This window comes from Chamaea fasciata, unplaced genomic scaffold (assembly GCF_029207755.1).
Source record: "Chamaea fasciata isolate MVZ Bird 193981 ecotype frontalis unplaced genomic scaffold, bChaFas1.0.hap1 SCAF_36, whole genome shotgun sequence".
Taxonomy (NCBI): Eukaryota; Metazoa; Chordata; class Aves; order Passeriformes; family Sylviidae; genus Chamaea; species Chamaea fasciata.
In genome coordinates, this window is record NW_027094121.1 from 397,753 (window position 1) to 416,459 (window position 18,707).

The window sequence follows — 18,707 nt, forward strand, 5'->3', positions numbered from 1 at the left end:
TGGTCCTGGTGTCCCAGAGGGAATTGTGCATGGCTTTGGGGACAGTGGTGCAGATGGAGCCCAGGTCGCTGAGGGCCAGGTTGAGCAGGAAGAAGAACATGGGGCTGTGCAGGTGGTGGCCGCAGGCTACGGCGCTGGTGACGAGGCCGTGGCCCAGGAGGGCAGCCAGGGAGATGCCCAGGAAGAGGCAGAAGTGCAGGAGCTGCAGCTGCCGCGTGTCTGCCAACGCCAGCGGGAGGAAGTGGCTGATGGAGCTGCTGTTGGACATTTGCTGTGGCTGCATATGGGCACGTGTTCATGGATAAAGGACAGTGACAAGTCAGGGCTGGCTGCTTTGAGCCAAACCCGTGCCATTCCCTGTAGCCTGTCCTGCTGGTGTTGGTGTCTTTGGGGCGGACCATGACTGCCGACAAAACAGCAACACATTCGCTTAAGAGCTGGACTAGGTCAGTGCAAAAGATGGCGGCCAGGGCTGAGGGAGCCACACACAAGATGGCGGCCAGGGCTGGAGAGCCACACACAAGATGGCGGCTGGGGCTGGGCTGCCAGGGCGGCTGATCTCACTAGGAGGCGCAGCCTCAGCCCTCTGGCTGCCATCCTGTGTGGGGCAGGCAGAGCCCCCCTTCAGTGCCTGTTGAAATGGACATTAAAGGACACCCGGGAAAAGGACACGGTCTGGCACCTTTGCTCTGTGCACACAAACATAGACCAGCCAGTTTGGAACGCCAACTGGCAGTACTTTGATGTCAAGGCAATTCAAATAGGCGAAAATACGAAACTCCAGGAATTGAACGTTTTAAAATAAAAACTTTTTTTTTTTTTTTTTTTTTTTTTTGAAAGAGGGCTAAAAGCACTCCTTGTGCACATGGACTCCAATTAGCATCAAGCAGCATCACAAGTGGTTTCGTCCAGGCAGGAGTCACAGTCACTGTGAGGTGATGAAAACGGAGATGGGATCTGCTTGAGGCGGATGGTGCAGCGGCTGCGCACCTGCGACGTGTATCCCTCAGGGTACCTATTTCTTTAGAACACTATGAAGACTAGAGGGAATTGAAAGTCCACTGCAGTTTAGGTTGTTCTTCACGAGATTGTTCAAGTCGAGCACAGCCATTCTGTTCAGCAGACACACGGGCAGGAGCTTCTTGGAGCGCTGCTCTGGCACCCATTCTTTGGAGGAGGGGATTGCAGGAAAGAAGAAAAGAAGCTCATCAACTACTGAAGAGGAAGAGTCACTGACAGGAAGCAGTGGGTTAAGAAATGTGAGGGGGAAAAAGGCAGAAAACATGAGGTGACAAGTGTGAGAAATGGGAGTGGAAAAAGGAGGGAAGTGTGAGGGAAGAAAAGGGTAGGAAACCTGAGTGGGAAAGGCTGAGAAAACGGAGGGGAAAATGGTGAAGATGTGAGTGAAAGTAGGAGAGGAAGGTGAGAGGAGGAAAAGGCAGGACATATGATGGGAAAATTCTAAGAAACATGATCAGGGAAGGCTGAAAAACATAGAGGAAAAAATGGAGGGAAATGTGAGGGGAAGAGAGTGAGAAAATTACTGGCAGAGAGAGAGAAACAGGCAGCAAATGTGAGGGGAACATTGTGAGAATCCTGAGGGGAAAAGAGGGAGAAACCAGAGGGCAGAAAAAGGCAGAAAACATGAGGGGGGGGGGGGGAAAAGGGTGGGAAGTTTGATGGGAAAAGTGGCAGAAAACAAAAGTGAAAAAAGAGCACAAAATGTGCCAGAAAAGTATAAAGAACATGAGGGGGAAAGAATGATAAATGTGAGGGGAAAAGTGGGAGGAATGGGAGAGGGAAACGCTGGGAAACACAAGGACAAAAGGGAGAAACATGAGGAGAAAACCTGGAGAAAAATGACTGAGGAAAGGAGAAAAGCATGAAGGGAGAAAAGGGCAGGATAAGTGAGGGAAAAACTGTGAGAATCATGAGAGAACAAAAAAGCAGGAAAAAGCGGGAAGTTGGGGAAATGTGAGAGGCAAAGCGTGAGGAAAGGGAGCTGAAAAGGGTGGGGAAAATGAGTAAAACTTGGGAGGCAAACATGAGAGGAAAACTGTGAGACTCGAGAGGGGGAAGGGGTGGAAATGTGAGAGGGAAAAGAACAGGAAATGTGAAGGGAGAAAAGGAGAGAAGGCAGGATTGGCATGACAGCTGAAATGATTCCTAACACATTCCCCCATGCATTTGCCCATTTATTGCACTAGCCCAGGGCTTCTCTGTATGTCCGTCTCCCCCTGTGCCTTGATTCCTGTTTGGAAGCAGTAGAAGTGCAGGATGTGCCCACCAGCAGGAGCTGCTCCAAGCTGGGAAGGGGCCAGGTGGTGCTGATTTCCAGAGGCTTCTGTGTCCCAGGTGAGGCCAGGGCAGGAGTGGGTTGAAAGGTGCTGCTGCTGCTCCTCTGTGCCAGAGAGCCCTGGCCGGGCAGGGCACGGCGCCCACTGCACTGCGGGCTCTTTCTCCTGCCACAGCTGGGCACACCTGGCAACAAATCATGACGACTTGTGGGGAAACCAAGGGCTTTGTGGAGGCTGCATTGCTCTGCACACACCCGGGCCACCTGCAGCACAGAGCTTTGGCCCCCAGAAAGGGAAACCCGAGGGGAACAGCTGGAAAAGGTTTCATTTTCACCTGTCAATAGATGACTTTATTTCAGTGCTGGGTGCGTGGGGAATCACTTTCCTAACACGTGCTCAGCCAGAAATCCCACCTACTCATTTGTAACCATGGAAACAAGACCTACTCATTACTTTGCTGAAACTCACAGGCTAAACATTCCCTCAAATTAGTTGACATATTTAAATCACTTCTCAGAAGTTACTGACAGGAGAGTAGGGTTCTCTTGAGAGTCTCGGGTGGTCATTTGGGGAACATCCCATTCCTGCAATTCTTCTCTGATGCTCAAGAGCCTCCTACAACCACTCTTTTCCCCTTGAATGCATTCCAGCTGCATTCTTGGGAAGACTATTCTCAAGGCTAAGGTAGTCACTTGCACACATCAATCACTGCTCTGGAGGAATAGAGGGCTCAACAGTCTGTTAATGCAAAGGGAATTCACAATTTGTTACAGTTCAATATTTTCTCAAAACCTGCCTTCTCTGGGCATTGCTCACAAGCATTTCTTTAATTCACCTTGAAAATGTTTTTGCTGACTGAAGCCACATTGTGTCTTTCCTTCAGCAATTCAGAAGAAAAACACAAACTGCCTGCTGAAACCCTTCTGCTCCCTTCCAAATCAGTTCACTGCTCAAGCACGGGCCACAGGCTCCTGCCCGATTCCCTCTGTGAGATAGGAGGTAATATTTTGCTGCAGCTGCAGGGTTATGAGAAGAAAGAACGAAAGCTGTTGGTTCTTGGGGTTGTTATTTAGGGTTTGGGTTTGTTCTAGTTGATTTGTTGGGTGTTGCTGTGAGCTGGGAGAGGGGCCAGCGTGAAGACCAAACCAAAAGGGAAGTAGGAGAAGAGGGGAGGGGACAGAAAAGGAGGCGGTGGGGACAGAATACAAGTTTCCTATTTCCCGGCCAAAGGGAAAGGGGACACGGTTCGCCCTGGGCTGGGAAAGGCAATAAAAAGCAGCATTTTCTGTGTGTGTGTTGTGTGTGTGTTTGGCTCTTGGGAGAGGGAGATACACACCCAGCTCAGGTGAATCCATCCTAAAAAACAGTTCTCTTTGGCTTTGATGACGTTGTCACCCCATTAAATTTCATCTGACAGTTGGCTCCTCTCTAACACCTCTCTATCTCCCAGCAGCTCAGGGCTGCATTGCACAGTGCTTGCTGTGTGCCAGAGAGCTCAAAGCAGGCTGGCCTGGCGCCCCGGAATATTTCTGCAGAACACTCTGCATTTCACTCTTTTGCTCTGGCTCAGTGCACAACTCCAGCACTGCAGGCGCTTCCTCCCAGAGCCGTGTGAGGCCCCGGCTCCTGCAGATGTGAGCTGACAAGCTGTCCCTGCCTGCCGCTGGCCTCGCTTCCCCCGGCAGAAGCGCCGTGCCTGAAGGAGGCTGCCCTGTGCCGGAGCCTGCGGAGCAGCCCGGCTCCCTCCCCCGTGCCCAGAGCGCTGCACACACTGCTCACCTTGGCCAGGAGTTAGAGGGCAGCCGGCACAAGGGTGGCAATCCTCAGCCAGGCCTGCAGCCCTCGGCTGTGGTTTGCCTTTCTCTGCTCCTGTGCACGCTCCGGACGGCCGATGCCACCGGGCTGTGCTGTGCCCAGCACGGCCACACTTCCCCTCGGGAGCAGGCGGCTGCCAACTGGGCTCTGAGAGTGCAGGATTTGCCCGGGGCCCCCAAGAGGCACCCAGGGCCGGGCTGCTGCCTCTTGCAGCTCCAAGGGCCTCCTTGCAGCTGCCTCTGCCCAGGCTCAGGCTGCTCCGGGCTCTGCCAGGGCTCTGCTGGGGCTCCAGCCTGGACAAGGCGGGGCCTGGGCTCACCCTGCAGCCGCTGACAGCTCTGCACCAGCTCTGCGCCTTTCCCAGCAGCCTCCCTGATCTTTCTGCTGTCTCACTTGGGCAAAACTCTCCCCCAGACAAAGAGATTGCACTTAGGGATACAAATGCAAGTGGCAGGAACCCAAATGCTCTCGAGTCAGAGCTCAAGGCCTGCATCTGCACAGGGTATTTGGGCTGCCCCACTCGTCCTTTGGTTCTGCCTGCAAATGCCACTGCCCTTTCTGCCTCAAACACAAGTGCCACAGCTGGGTAAAACCCAGCCCCTGGGCCATATTCCAAAGGCACTGCGGTCCGGAGAGCATGACGAAAGAAGAGCCTACTCCCCCTTCAAACCGTACCAAAGAAGGCATCAATGTCACTTTCCACCTCTAAGCAAAAATGGACAGTTCAGAAGGAAATGTTGAGCATTCTCACAGGCTCAGAAGGAGGACAATCTTCAAAATGACTTGAGGTTTCAGAAACTTTATTTACAATCCTAGGCCAAAATACTACCCTACAATCCTAGGCTAAAATCCTACTCTACAATCTACTACAATGCTGGTGATGGAAGAAAAAGTTTTTAAGTGACTGGTCCATTCCTGTCAACTCCTTCCACCTCTTAAAGGTAAGGATGAGTGGCACCAGGCTGGATGTAGGCTTGGCCGATGTTACAAATGGATGCTGCACAAAGGAAAACAAAAAAGCCAAGAATGAACCATTACTTTCCAAGCTAAGAGCCCCAAAGGCAGGGTAATCTTTTTTTCAATGAAAAGGGGATTGAGTCAGAGTAGGTCTAAGGAGCAACAGTGGGACAACAGTGGCACAGCTTACTGCAAGAGCTGCTAAATGCCCCAGGCCTGGAAATATTTCAGGTCTGAGCATCCTGATCTCTTTAAAGACGCCCCTGCTCATTGCAGGGCACTTGGACCAGATGACCCTTACAGGTCCCTGCCAGCCCAGCCCAGTCTAGGATTCCTGGCTGTTCTCATTTGAACAGCACCAAGAGTGGAGGCGAGGAGGACGAGGCTCATCTGATGCCTGGCACTTCAGTGCAGGAGGAGCCCGTCCCTGGGACACTGTTTCCCCTGCAGCCCCTTGGCATTTTACCTGCAGCAGCTCCTTGGCAGACCAGCGCCGCTCCTCGTCTCTCTGCAGGCAGCAGCTCAGGAAGTCACGCAGCAAAGGGGAGAGGAGCTTGGGCTGCCGCAGCTCTGGGATCCCTTTGGTGGCTATCAGGAATCGAGCCTGGAGATAAAGGAAAGACGAGTCTCTCAGCTGCTTCTTTCACATCTGGAACTGCTCTCCCAGATCCCATTGTTTCAGCTGCACTCTGCAGGGGCTGTTTCTGCCGTGGCACAGAGGCAGAGATGACTTTCCTGGACCAACAAAAAACCCAAAGCCTGATGCAGTCACAGCTTTTCCAGCATCCAGCAGATCTTGCCCTGGCAGCTGATTTCATTGACTGACCTCCTTAGTGGAAACTACATCAGCAAAAGCACCTTTGCTTCCCTGAGGATTCACCTGACCAGCTTGACAGGCTAGTTGGAAGAGGGACTTTGCTCCGCTAACTCACTCTAGTATTTCCAAGGAGTATGACATGAAAAGCATCTCTGCAGCACTTGTTGGTCCCTTAAGCACAGCTGCTATAAAAGTCATCAAGCTTTTTCCTTGGTTCTTGAAAACAATGGGAATTAAAAGTAAAGAAAGGAAATCCCTCAGTTAAGGCAAGTTTCCCTGTGAGAAGAATGGGGGTACACTTCTCTCCAAACCACTGCTTTAGAAACTTTGTTGGGTTTGGGTTACTTTCCTTCATTTCAGGAAAGATAACAGCAGCTCTAAGATGCTTGTTTCCTGTTAGTAGGGCCATCTACACGGCCAAAAGAGCTGGAACGACTTCTAAGCCAAAGCCAAATGTTGCCTGAGAAGGGAGATTGTCTGCCTGGGCTAAGGCTTGAGTTCCCCCATGGATGCAACCAAAACCCCAGCAGATGCTGATGTGCTGCAGGGACATTTTCAGAAAGGGACCGTGGTGGAAGTAGTTCCAGCAGATGGCAATGGCATTTTGTCCAATGGCACACAGAACGTGGGATGGGGGAGAAAGACAGCGGGATCAGAGAGTATTTACACCTTACCGAGAGAGGACCTTTATTCCCGTAAGGAGGTTCTCCTTCCACCATTTCAATGCCCACAATTCCAAAAGACCAGATGTCTGCTTTGGGGCCATAGGACTCAGCTTTCGCAATTTCAGGCGCCATCCACCAAGCAGTCCCGGTCACCGATCTCCGTCTACTCTGCTCATAGGTGAGTTGAGCAGAGAGGCCAAAATCAGCTGGGGAGAGAGCAAAAGACCGTTTTTATTTGAATCCTGTGCAATTAGGAAAGCAAGGAAAAGAATTGCCCAGTTGAAGTTGGAGAATGTGCTGCTGAATCTCCTGGACAACTGTCCCTGCTCTGTTTCCTCAGGACTTTAGCCAAGAAAATAAGGCATTGGCTGCTTCAAAAATCCCCACATTTTTTACACGGCCTCCAGCAGTGTCTTTTCTTCCCCTGAAGCTTTAGACATGTAGCCCCCTCCCTCTGGAAGGGACACGCACAGAGCAATGCCACTGTGCACTGCTCGATCCTTGCCATAGGTCTGTGCACGTTGCCACCGCGTGGTCAGCTCACAACAGGCTCCCTGCACTGCCACCAGCACCATTTTGGGGGGGCTGGCACTCACTCAAAAGCAGCCCCACAGCCCACATATCCCTGGAACGCTGCACCTGACCGAGAATATACTGACCCAGCTTGACAGAGCCATCCGTTTTGAGGAGAATGTTGAGGCTCTTCACATCTCGGTGTATCACGTGGTTGGAATGGAGAAAATCCAGTCCTTGCAGGCACTGAGAGAGAAACCAGAAACGGGAGGGCAAAAATCAGTGATGTGATTTTATCACACAACAAAGGAAAGAGCTCTCCAAGATTCCCTCTGCAGGGGAATGAGGAGTAATGGCAGAAGACAGTGCCGTTGAGGGCAAGAGCTCGCTGCTCCAACACAGGCAGGGCAGCACCTTTCTAAAGAAAGGCATGTCAGCTTGTCAAAGAGCAACAGCAACTGCTGGTGTAGACTCTGCCCTGCAAACCAGCCAGGACGACTGCTGCTGCAGTGGATGTGCTCAGAAGTACAGAGCATTCTGGCTGCACTGCTAACCTTTCCAGCTGAGGACTCAGAGAAATGAGTCTTTCTTCTTTGCTGCTCCTTTCAAACAGTGCCACCCCCACCTTTGCTTTTACAGGCAAGGAATGCAGTGCAGACAGGCCAAAGTTTAGAGAGGCAAGATGGAGAAGAGCAAATACAAGAGCCAGAGTGAGAATGCAACAGCGGGAGAGAAGAGGACAAGAACAGAGTCCAGTGAGTGCAGGGGCACTGGCAGGCAGTTTGCTTGAGATGCTCTTGCTTGCCCAGAGCATATCAGCCACACAGAAACAAAGCCTGGCTCACGGAATCGCTCCTGTCCTGAGCCCCTTTCCCAGACAATCCTGCCCAAGCCCTGGGACGCACAGATGGGATCCCTCACCTCTCGACTGATGGTTGCAACGTGGTGTTCACATATGCGAACCTCAGCGATGACATCATCCAGAGAGCCTCCATCCATGTACTCCATCACCAGCCAGAGTTCGTCGAGCACAAGGTAGCTGAAAGAAGGGAACAAGGCCATGCAGATGAACATGCATACATTGGTTTCTTTGCTTGATTCTTGTTTCCGGGTCCCTTTGTGACAAGGACAGAATTCAAGGAATAGACACTCCCTTCAGGCTGTGCATTGTTTGCAGTCTGTGCAGTCTCAAGGAGAACAGCACATCTGTGAAAAAGGAGATATTTTAGATGGCCAGCAAGCAAAAAGTGCAGTTTAGTATCAGCCAAGATGAAAAACCTGTCCCGCATGGTATTTCTGGAAAGGAGCACCTAGTGTTCCTGGCATGGCCAGCCCTGGAAAAGAGGGGCAACAATCCAAGGGAAATCCTCTCTAGCATGCTTCATCAGCATTGAAGAAACTTGAAAAAATCAATCCTGAGACAACATGGAGGCAGTGAGCTTACAAGGTATTGACTTAGTATGGGAGGGTTGATTCAGGTTTTTGGCCAATGTTCCAACTCAGTGTTTGAAAGCCAGGGAAGACACATGCAGGCAAAATACACTCTCTTCCCATCCATTGGAGATGAGTAGAGAAATAATAATTAACTGATTATTAACAGCTCTATTTTCTCCCAGTGTCCAAAGTGGGGTTTTAACCTCGCATGCTTTTACTATGTAAACAAACCTTCATGGGAAGAGACCATGACCACTCACCTGTCTAAATAATCCACAACGTGGGGACTCTTATTCTTCTTCATGACCATGATTTCATTAAGCGCTTGTTGATTCCTATTCGGTCCTTGAAGATTGATTTTCTTAATGGCCACCTAGAATGACACAGAAAATCAGTAACTTTAGAAGCTGGTGGAATGAGACCACAACACACATGGAGCGAGTGATTTTGCAATGACACAGGTGAGCTCTGCCAAAGTGCCTTGCGATTAGACAAAGGAGTAATTAGGAACTGACATTCCTACAGCTCATTTCTCTGCTCCTTTGGGGGCCAGTTCCAGGACACGTTGCCACTGACCACAATTTGCCTTGTCCACTTGTAAAAAATGGTGTGTCAACTCTCAACCCCCAAAGCTCTGAGCACACTCTCTGTTTCTCTGTCCATACTTCAGAGGAAGAAATGCGTGCCTTGGTACTCTGTGGATACATCTCGGGCTATAGGCAGGGCTTGGGGCTTTTAGGGACGCCTTGCAGATCTCTCCCTACGTGCAGTTCCCAAGTGCAGCACTGCAGGTGGCTAAGGAACTGCCAGGAACATTCAGATGTATTTGCTGGCAGCCAGAAATGGGAATTCAGGACTCTGAAGCCGTAGCCCCAGAGAGCAGTGAGATGCTCCAAGGCACCACCTTTGTTGGAGCAATTGAGAGCCAGGGAGAGCGTCCTTCTCTGAAAGGAACCGCTGCCCTCCTTGCCTTCCTTCTGGCAGCTGAGCAGGACAAAGGCTGTCCCAAGTGCAGCTGGCTGGCTGGCACCAGTCTGTGCTTCTTGTGCCTTTGCAGCACAGCTCTAGCCACAGCTGCAGCCACAGCTGACACGAGAGAGGAAAGCCCTGGAGAGCAGCAGAATCTGCAGGGGCTCTTGACATTTACCTGTCTTCCTGTGGCAGTGTTGATGGCTCTGCAAACCTCTCCAAAAGCCCTAGAAACAAAACAGCAGCAAAGAAAGGAGAAGCCATTTAGACCTTGGAGTGAAAGCCAGTCCAGAGAGGAGATGTCTGCTGGAAATGCCTCCAACCTGCAGCATGCAGGAGGGCTCTGCCAGAAGGCAGATGATGCATTTTCCTCTCCAGTGCATGGGCACTGGGCCTGTTTCTGAAGCACTGGGCTTTAGTGCCTCAGCTCAAAAGGCCAGGTGATTCTTTCATCTTGGATTTCAGTTTCTAAACTGGGCAGTTTTTATCCTGATCACACTATTTCCTTCAGCAAACTCTTGGGAAGAAATGTTCCTTCAAACAGTTATCTGCCTGCTACAAAAAGCGGTGGTTGCTGTTTCTGGCAATGAAATCCAAGTGTCTTTGACAATTCCTTCTGACCACACTTCCAAATTCTAGCTGGTACTGAGAGATGGGGCAGACTAACCCCAGTGTCTGAATATGTTTGCATCTTGCCTGACTTCACCCTTGACAGATATTCCAGCAGCAAATCGTTGCCCCATGATTGCGTACAAGTAACTGTGGTTGGACTCACCCTCTGCCAACAATTTCCTCTTCAATGTATTTCCTTCGGGGATTTTCCATGCTCGCCATTTGCCCTGAGGGAAACAAAATGCAAGATGTTCACTTGAAAGCAGACATCCCACCATCCAAGAGATACAAAAGGCAGCCCTGCTGGGGCTCTAGAGTCTGGGCTTCTGAGTCCTTTGTGGCCAGCTGGGTAACAACAACAACTGCAAGAATTGCAACAAGACAGGCAGCTCTGCAGCACAAGCAGGCCAGCACAGAGAATGATTTTCTACAGTCCTTTGAAGAGATCTCTTGAAAGAAAAGAAAGCACAGGGAGATGCATTCCCAGGAGAGGAGGGCATCTTCCCCACCTTGCAGCAGTTTCCCAAAGGAATGCCTTTCCCTTTGTAAACCCAAGCAGCTCATGCTCTAACCAATCCCAAGGGGCCTTCAGCAGCAGGACCCTCACCCTTGATGAGCAGGCTGAGCTGGAAGACGCCCTTGCCCGTGGCCCACGTGAAGAACCACACTGCTTCTCCTCCCCCTGACAGCAGGGATCAGTCCCTGCCATCGCACTCGCCCTCTCAGCCCCGCACACGTGCCCACCTTCCCGCAGCGGGCAAGGGCAGCAGGGACAGCAGTGCTCCTCAGGTGCCGGCGGGACACGGACAGCTGCCCAGAGGAGATGCTGACCCTCTGTGAGCCCAGCCCAGGCCGTGCAGGAGCCGGCCCAGAGCAGGGGCTGCTGCCTCGGGGCAGCTCCGCGCTGCAGCGGCCGGCCGGCAGCGGCACTCTCCCAGCTAAGGAAGGCTCCAGCCTCGGCGCTCACACCAGCCCTCAGGGCCAGGGCAGCCACCGCCACAAAGCTGCCAAAGCCCAGGCACCAGCACTGACAAGCAATGGCAAGAAGGCACGGCCACACCCAGCCCCTTCCAAGCTGGTGCCCCCACTGAGGACACGGCAGGATTGGCTTGGAGAGCAGACACACCCAGGTGCACGTCAGTGCCCTTTTGTGCCAACAGGTGACGGGAGACAGAGAGTCAGCTGGGCTCTCTTCTCAGCCCCACCAGGTCTCATCTGAGGGCACAGGACCGGCAGCTGCTCTGGGCAAGAAGCAGCTTCAATGACTTGTGCTGTAGAATCACAAAGGGCTTGATGTGTTTTCCTAGAGACTGATCTGAGCAGGGCTTGGGCCAGTGGGTAGCATTCTAACAGTCATGGGAATGACTGGGAATCAGGTAGGAAAAAGTGTCATGGATCTGAGGAATATACAGCAGAGAGGCTGGAGGCTCACTCCTGAGAAATGCCTACAGTGCACTTTTATCTGATCATGTCCCAGGCCTATGTCTCTTGGATGTATCTTTCTAGGAACAAAACTAGGATATGAAATACAGATTGTAATAAAAAGATCTGGTTTTTTTCATTGGGGGCACAAAAAAACCAGCTCTTGCTCTCTGTTTCTGCTGTCACCTGATGTTCTTTCCAAAGAGTCCTCACTGACAAATATATAATATTCTCATTAAAAAACCTGCAGATGTAGTAGTGGTAAATAAGAACAGTCATCAAAATGACGTCACTAAGACACATGGGGCAGAAGAGCTCCTTCAAGATGGAGAAAAAACCTCTACCCAAAAAAAATCCGTAAAAAAACCTAAACTAAAACCACAACCAGAAGACAAAATGCCAAAACCAATCAATTTCCGTGAAGGTTTTTTTTGCTCGGATGGCGGATGAGAAGTCAGGAGTCTAAGGAGAATTTAGGAAGCTGACTATTCTGTCCAGTTTGGCCACTAGCACACAGGACTTGCCCAGATCATTTGCTAGCTCACAGCCTTCTGCTGATGCAAGGACAACCCCTGCTTCTGCCTTTAGCAGCTGGGGAAGCTCAGGCAAACCCCAGGCACGTCCAAGCTGCCCTCAGAGGCAGCGGGAACACCCAGAGCACTCTCTTGCTGCCTTGGAGCACAGCCTCTCCTGTGGGGAGCCCTAAATGCTCCTGGGACACCAAAGTGAGGAGGATCATTGGGTCCAGCTGTGCTGGCACGTGCACACAATACACTGTCCCTCAGAGAAGAAAGACACAAGACATACTCAGGAGCTCCAGGGACTCATCCTCATCATCCTCCATCGCCTGTTGCTGAGCAGAAGCCGTGTCAGTGCTGGAGATGAACGAACTGCCCGGCTTCCACTGCACAGCTTGGCCAGCACTAGTGCCTTCAGGTGACACTGCTGCTCCTGCAGGTTCAACAGAAGAGCCTGTGGAGATCTGAGACAACAAAGGAGTTGGTGTCAGAAAGAAAAGTGGCTGGCAGAGATTAGCCCCAGATCCCATTTCAAATGCAAGCCCTTAGCAAGATGCTGTCAGCCACATGCAGGGCTCTGCCATGGGTTTGTTCTGATGTCCACTCCTCAAACTGGATGGCTCAAAGCCAAAGGCTGGTTTGACTGGAGTGCAAGGCCAGATTCATTGTCCATTTTCTCCAAAATGCATTTGCATGCTGACTGCCAAAATGACCATTCTACTTTCTCCCAAGGACGCTTTTCCCCCTCCAAGGGCTGCAGACACACTTGCAGCTCTTTGTTCAAATGTTCTACCTTCTCCCATGGAGTCCTCTTTTCCTCCGGCATCTTCTGAACATGCCCAACCGGCAGCGCTGCTGCTTGGGACAGTTTCTGTGCCTCACAGGAATCTTGGGGCTCCTTGCTGCCAGTCACTTGATGGAAATCTTTGCAGGCTGCCAGGCGAGATGTCAACACTTCCACCTCAAGTCAAAGAGAACAAAGCAGTCAGAGAGTCCAGCTTGTCCTTGTAAGCCAAGAGTCATCGACTGTGAGGAAAGGGAGAGGACCAGATTCACAAGGGATACAGACAGCTTCTTTCCAGATCCATCTGGGTCACCGTGTTCACCTGCAAGAACACCTCAAGAAACAAGGAGAGCAGGAAGAGGCCAGCAGGAATGCATTCAGATGACTGCTGGCCAAAAGGCCAAAGCACTAGTGCCACTGTGCAGGGCAGCAGCTGAGATTCAGCAGAGCAGGGAGTGTCCTTCAGAGTGCCTGTGACACACACTGGAGCAGGACGGCACTCAGAGGCATCACCCCACCCCCCTGCTGCTCTGCAGGGGAAAGGCAAGAAGGGCAGAAAGCGCCAGGTTGGTGACTGCAGTGGCTATTGCTCATTCACTCACTTGTTTCTGTAGAGCCTCTCGCTTCTCAAGGAGGAGACAAATTTTCGCTCGGCATTCTGTTTGAATCTCCATTTCTTCCTCCAGCCTCTTCTCCCATGCCTTGATCCTAGCCCGAGTTTTCTGCAGCTCTGCCTGCAGCTTGTCTCCAAAGTTCCGTAAAGAACAGGAGAGAGAACCTTCCATCAGGGGAGTGGCTACTACTCCTCCGCTTACATGGTTTTGTTGATTGCCCCTCTCCTGATGGAGTTTCCATTGATCCTCAGTTCTTCTGATGTCTTCCCTGCTCTTCCTCCTCGCTGCCATCGTGTCACTCGGAGGTTTGGGTGGCTCTGCTTGTGCCGCTGCCTCCATGTTCTGTACACACAAATGCAGAGCAAGTGACTGGGAGATGCCATCAGGCTCAGCTTTTTCCTTTTTCAGCGTACAAATCATATTCATTCAGCCACTTCTTTCTGCTTCCCTGCCCACCTCTGCTTCCATTGTAACCCTCCTGTCCCAGTGCTGATCTCTGCAGGTGACAAGGCTCTGTGCTTTCAGTGCCTGGGGGACTCCTGGCCTCCTCAGTCCCAGGAGTTCCATTGAATTCCCCTCTCCCTGCCCTTCACTCTGTCCCACTGTGACACTAGCAGTACAATCAGCCTCCATCTGGGGCTGAAGCTCCAACAGCCTCTTCGGAAGCTGACAGGGAACGTGTCTTTTGCCACACAGGAGAAGAGTGGCCCCCCAAAGATTCACGGACAACACATCATCTCTTAGCAGCTTATTAAAAGCCAAAAGACAGGTGGACTCCGAGTGCCTGCCAGCTCTGCTACTGACTGCTCTGCCTGAAGAGGCAAAAGAACAACCTGGCAACAAAGGCACCAAAATCCCTGTCTTCAAACAGCAACTCCACGTCCCCAGTGTGTCTCTGAAATGCTCCCGGGTAAGCACAGCCAAGAAGCTCCCGGGGACAAACCACCCCAAAGAGCTTGTGTTCTCAGATCAAGACTTTTGGTGCCTGTGGGTACTTGGCACGTCTGTGGAGGGGGCAGGTGTCCCCAGACCACAGCGTCCCCTACGTATCCACCAAGGCTGAGCACAGTGCCTTTGACATGCTCCCTCCTCTGCAGACAGGGAACCTTCCTGCTCCAGGCTGGCCCCTATCAGAATCCCAGCAAGCTGGGGCCTAAACATGGCAGCTCAAAGCCCATTTTCCAGCTGTCACTGGCTGAGGGGAATGGCTAGGTCTGGCAGGACTGCAGCACTCGGCATCCTCAGCCACCAACAGCAAGAGCTGGCTGCTCAGAAACTTGCAGCTCTGCCTCGCACTAAAGACAGCACCCTCCAGAAGTGGCACTTACTGTCTGGGAAAGTTCCGGCTGTGGTGTGACAACAGCTGGAGCCTTGTGCTCATTTGGCTCATCTTCGGCTTCTTGTCCAGGAGCAGAGGAAGCCGGAGGGGAGTCTGTTCTTCCTTCAGTGATCTGTGGACAGACAGGAGCGTGAGACACAGGCTCATTTAGAACCTTCTTTCTCTTCAGCTCTAGAACCAGCTCTACTAAGCACAAATCATCAACTTGCAGAGCAAGGGGATTCTAAGTCCCTCAGACTAAATTCTAATGGGCTGATTCAACTGGACACTGCAAATTGCTCCAAATTACATATTCCCCCTGACTACTATCAGGAAGCACCATTCTCTCTGCAAAACTTATCTTTTAGTTCTTTTAAAGCTCTGGAATGGAAAATTAGGAAATAGGCAGTGATGCCTCTGCTCTTGCTGCTGCAGACATGGAAATGGATTTTCTTGCAGCCTACTCAGCTGGCCCTCTACAGTCTACTGCCACAGGCCAAGCTCACAGCTTGCTGCACAATTCTTAAACACCAGGAACATCAAATGTTCTTTCCTTACTCACCTTGGGATCAGCACCTCTGAATACCCGGCTCAGGTGACCTGCAGTAGGCAAGGGAAAATGAAGCAGATGCTTTGAGAAAACTGGAGACAACCAGAGCATTTTCAGAAGACCTTCCAAGAAGGCCTCCCAGTCTACATTTTCAAAGTTGTCCTGCTTGACCCAGCAATGGAGGAATTGGCAAACTCTGCTGCCACAGACTCTCCCACGGAGGGAATGCAACCCCTGCAGGCTCCCTTGCAAATGCTGCCCGCACGGCCGTGGCTACACACGCCCCCTTTTGAGCTGAACATGTTGACAGGAGCTTTACCTAAGTGGCATCCCAATGGCCTTTCTGTTTCCAAATCAACTCAGTCACTAAGAAAGAGCAGGAAGGCACAAAAACCAGGTTAGGTGACACTCAGGGAAAACCTCTACTTACCTGCCAGGTGAGTCAGGAAATAGCAGGAATAGGCAACTCCATAAACAGTGAAAGCTGCAGCGGTGAGTTGCCCAATCATTGTGGCAACTGCTGTGCAAGTTTTCAGAGTGCGCTCTAATGCTAGCTAAAAGGAGTCTCCTGTCAGTCAGCAGCTGCCCACTGACAAAAGCCTCAAGCACAGGACCAAGTTCCTGCACCGAGCAAGCCCAAGAGCTGCTCTGACACCCCTGAGGCCTTCCGGGCACCAAGGCAACCTTGCGATGTCACCATGACCACGTGGCAACCGTGCCCTGACATCACAAAGCAAACGCTCTGCCTTGATCTGGATGGATGGAGGAGGGCACGTGGACGCGGCTACTGAGGACACATTGCAGACGCTAGAATTAAGGGCTGTCCTTTGGATCATTATGAATTGGCCTGGTCAGGGTGTAAATATTGTCACAGACTCATGATACGTAGTAGGGGTGGTGCTGCGGATTGAGGATGCATTGATAAAGGATATAAAGAATGACAGGTTATGGGAACTTTTGAGACAGCTGAGGCAAGCTGTTCGGCTGCGCTCAGCTCCTTTTGCAATTTTGCATATTCGAAGCCACAAATGGTCAGAAGGTTTGGGTCAGGGTAATGCCATAGCTGATCAGTTGGTTTCTGTTGCAGTACCACAAGACGGATTTCAGCAGGCACGTATTGCTCATGAGACTTTTCACCAGAATGCGCGAGGCCTAAAGAAACAGTTTCGCATATCTCTGAATGATGCCCGTGGTATTGTCAGATCCTGTCCTCTCTGTAGTCAGCATGGGCCTGGACTAGGGATGGGAGTAAACCCACGGGGCCTTGGAGCCAATCACATCTGGCAAATGGATGTAACTCACGTATCCTCCTTTGGTAGATTGAAATATGTGCATGTTACAATTGATACTTTCAGTAAATTTATTTGGGCTTCAGCGCAGCCGGGAGAGAAAGCTCTCCACGTGGTACGACACCTAACTACTTGCTTTGCGGTGATGGGGGTGCCAGAACAGATTAAGACAGACAATGGCCCTGCATATGTGAGCAGCAGGATCCAAAAGTTCTTACAGAAGTGGGGTGTGACACACATCACAGGTATCCCACATTCACCAACAGGTCAGGCGATTGTGGAGCGAGCCCACCAAACACTCAAGGATTATCTGTTAAAATAGAAGGAGGAGGTGGATGTGCAGACCATGCTATCAAAAACACTATTTGTATTAAACTATCTGTGTGTAATGGGGGACCACTCGGAGCCCCCTGCGGTCATCCACTCAGGCGGAGTAAAGGAGGAAGCAACTAAGCCATTGTTTAAAGTCATGTACCGAGATCCCACAACTGGAGTATGGGAAGGTCCCGCAGAGGTTCAGTACATGGGTAGAGGTTATGTTTGTGTTCTTACCCCCACAGGGCCCCAATGGATACCTAGTAAATGGATCCGTCCTGCTAATGACCCTGCAAGAGTGACATCGATACTGGACAGCCAGGGTTAGAGGGGGTACACTTAATTGAAGACTTAAGGGCAAGAGAAAACCTACAACTGCTCTGGCAGTTTGACAAGGCAGTACAGAGATATCACTCCATGTCAATTCATACCCAAATAGCTAAGTTGTAAGAACTCACTAGTCATTTGCAGCAAGACACAGGCTTGGCTTTAACAGATTGGCTACGATCTTTCGGGCTAGGGCCTTGGATAACCTCCCTACTGCAACATGTAATCAATATTGTGATTGTTATTTTACTGCTTGTCCTTTTTGTACCTTGCTTTTTTCGCTGCTTGCAACAGATGATGTATCGCGTAGCAGAAACAGTAACTACTCAACCCGCTGCGTTTGCTGCACAAAATAAAAAAGAGGGAATTGTTGAAGAATGGTTAGCAGTGCAAGGCCACGGATCATTAGAGGCCTTATGGCCCGATACCAAGTGCTAGCAGCCTACGCGCTGCTAAGATAAGCTGTCCTTGGGACAGCAGTAAGCACGGATACAGGCCAAAGATAAAAGAACTTGTGGTTAATAGAGCGTAGCAGTAAGCACGTATACAAAGTTTTCAGCATGCCAAGAGGAGGAACCTTCTCACGCTTGATATAGCCAATCAAGTATAGATGAGTAGTGTATGCTAACCAACTATAATTTGACAAGTATGCTGAACGCTTCGGGCAAAAGTATAAGAACGGATGTTATGAGCAATAAAGTTGAACAATGCTTTACCAATCCTATTGATTGATTGCATTCTTCCCTCACCGAAATGCTCCGCAGTGCAGCACATCCTGCGTAGGAGATGGTCCTGGTGTCCCAGAGGGAATTGTGCATGGCTTTGGGGACAGTGGTGCAGATGGAGCCCAGGTCGCTGAGGGCCAGGTTGAGCAGGAAGAAGAACATGGGGCTGTGCAGGTGGTGGCCGCAGGCTACGGCGCTGGTGACCAGACCGTGGCCCAGGAGGGCAGCCAGGGAGATGCCCAGGAAGAGGCAGAAGTGCAGGAGCTGCAGCTGCCGCGTGTCTGCCAACGCCAGCGGGAGGAAGTGGCTGATGGAGCTGCTGTTGGACATTTGCTGTGGCTGCATATGGGGACGTGTTCATGGATAAAGGACAGTGACAAGTCAGGACTGGCTGCTTTGAGCCAAACCCGTGCCATTCCCTGTAGCCTGTCCTGCTGGTGTTGGTGTCTTTGGGGCGGACCATGACTGCCGACAAAACAGCAACACATTCGCTTAAGAGCTGGACTAGGTCAGTGCAAAAGATGGCGGCCAGGGCTGAGGGAGCCACACACAAGATGGCGGCCAGGGCTGGAGAGCCACACACAAGATGGCGGCTGGGGCTGGGCTGCCAGGGCGGCTGATCTCACTAGGAGGCGCAGCCTCAGCCCTCTGGCTGCCATCCTGTGTGGGGCAGGCTGAGCCCCCCTTCAGTGCCTGTTGAAATGGACATTAACGGACACCCGGGAAAAGGACACGGTCTGGCACCTTTGCTCTGTGCACACAAACA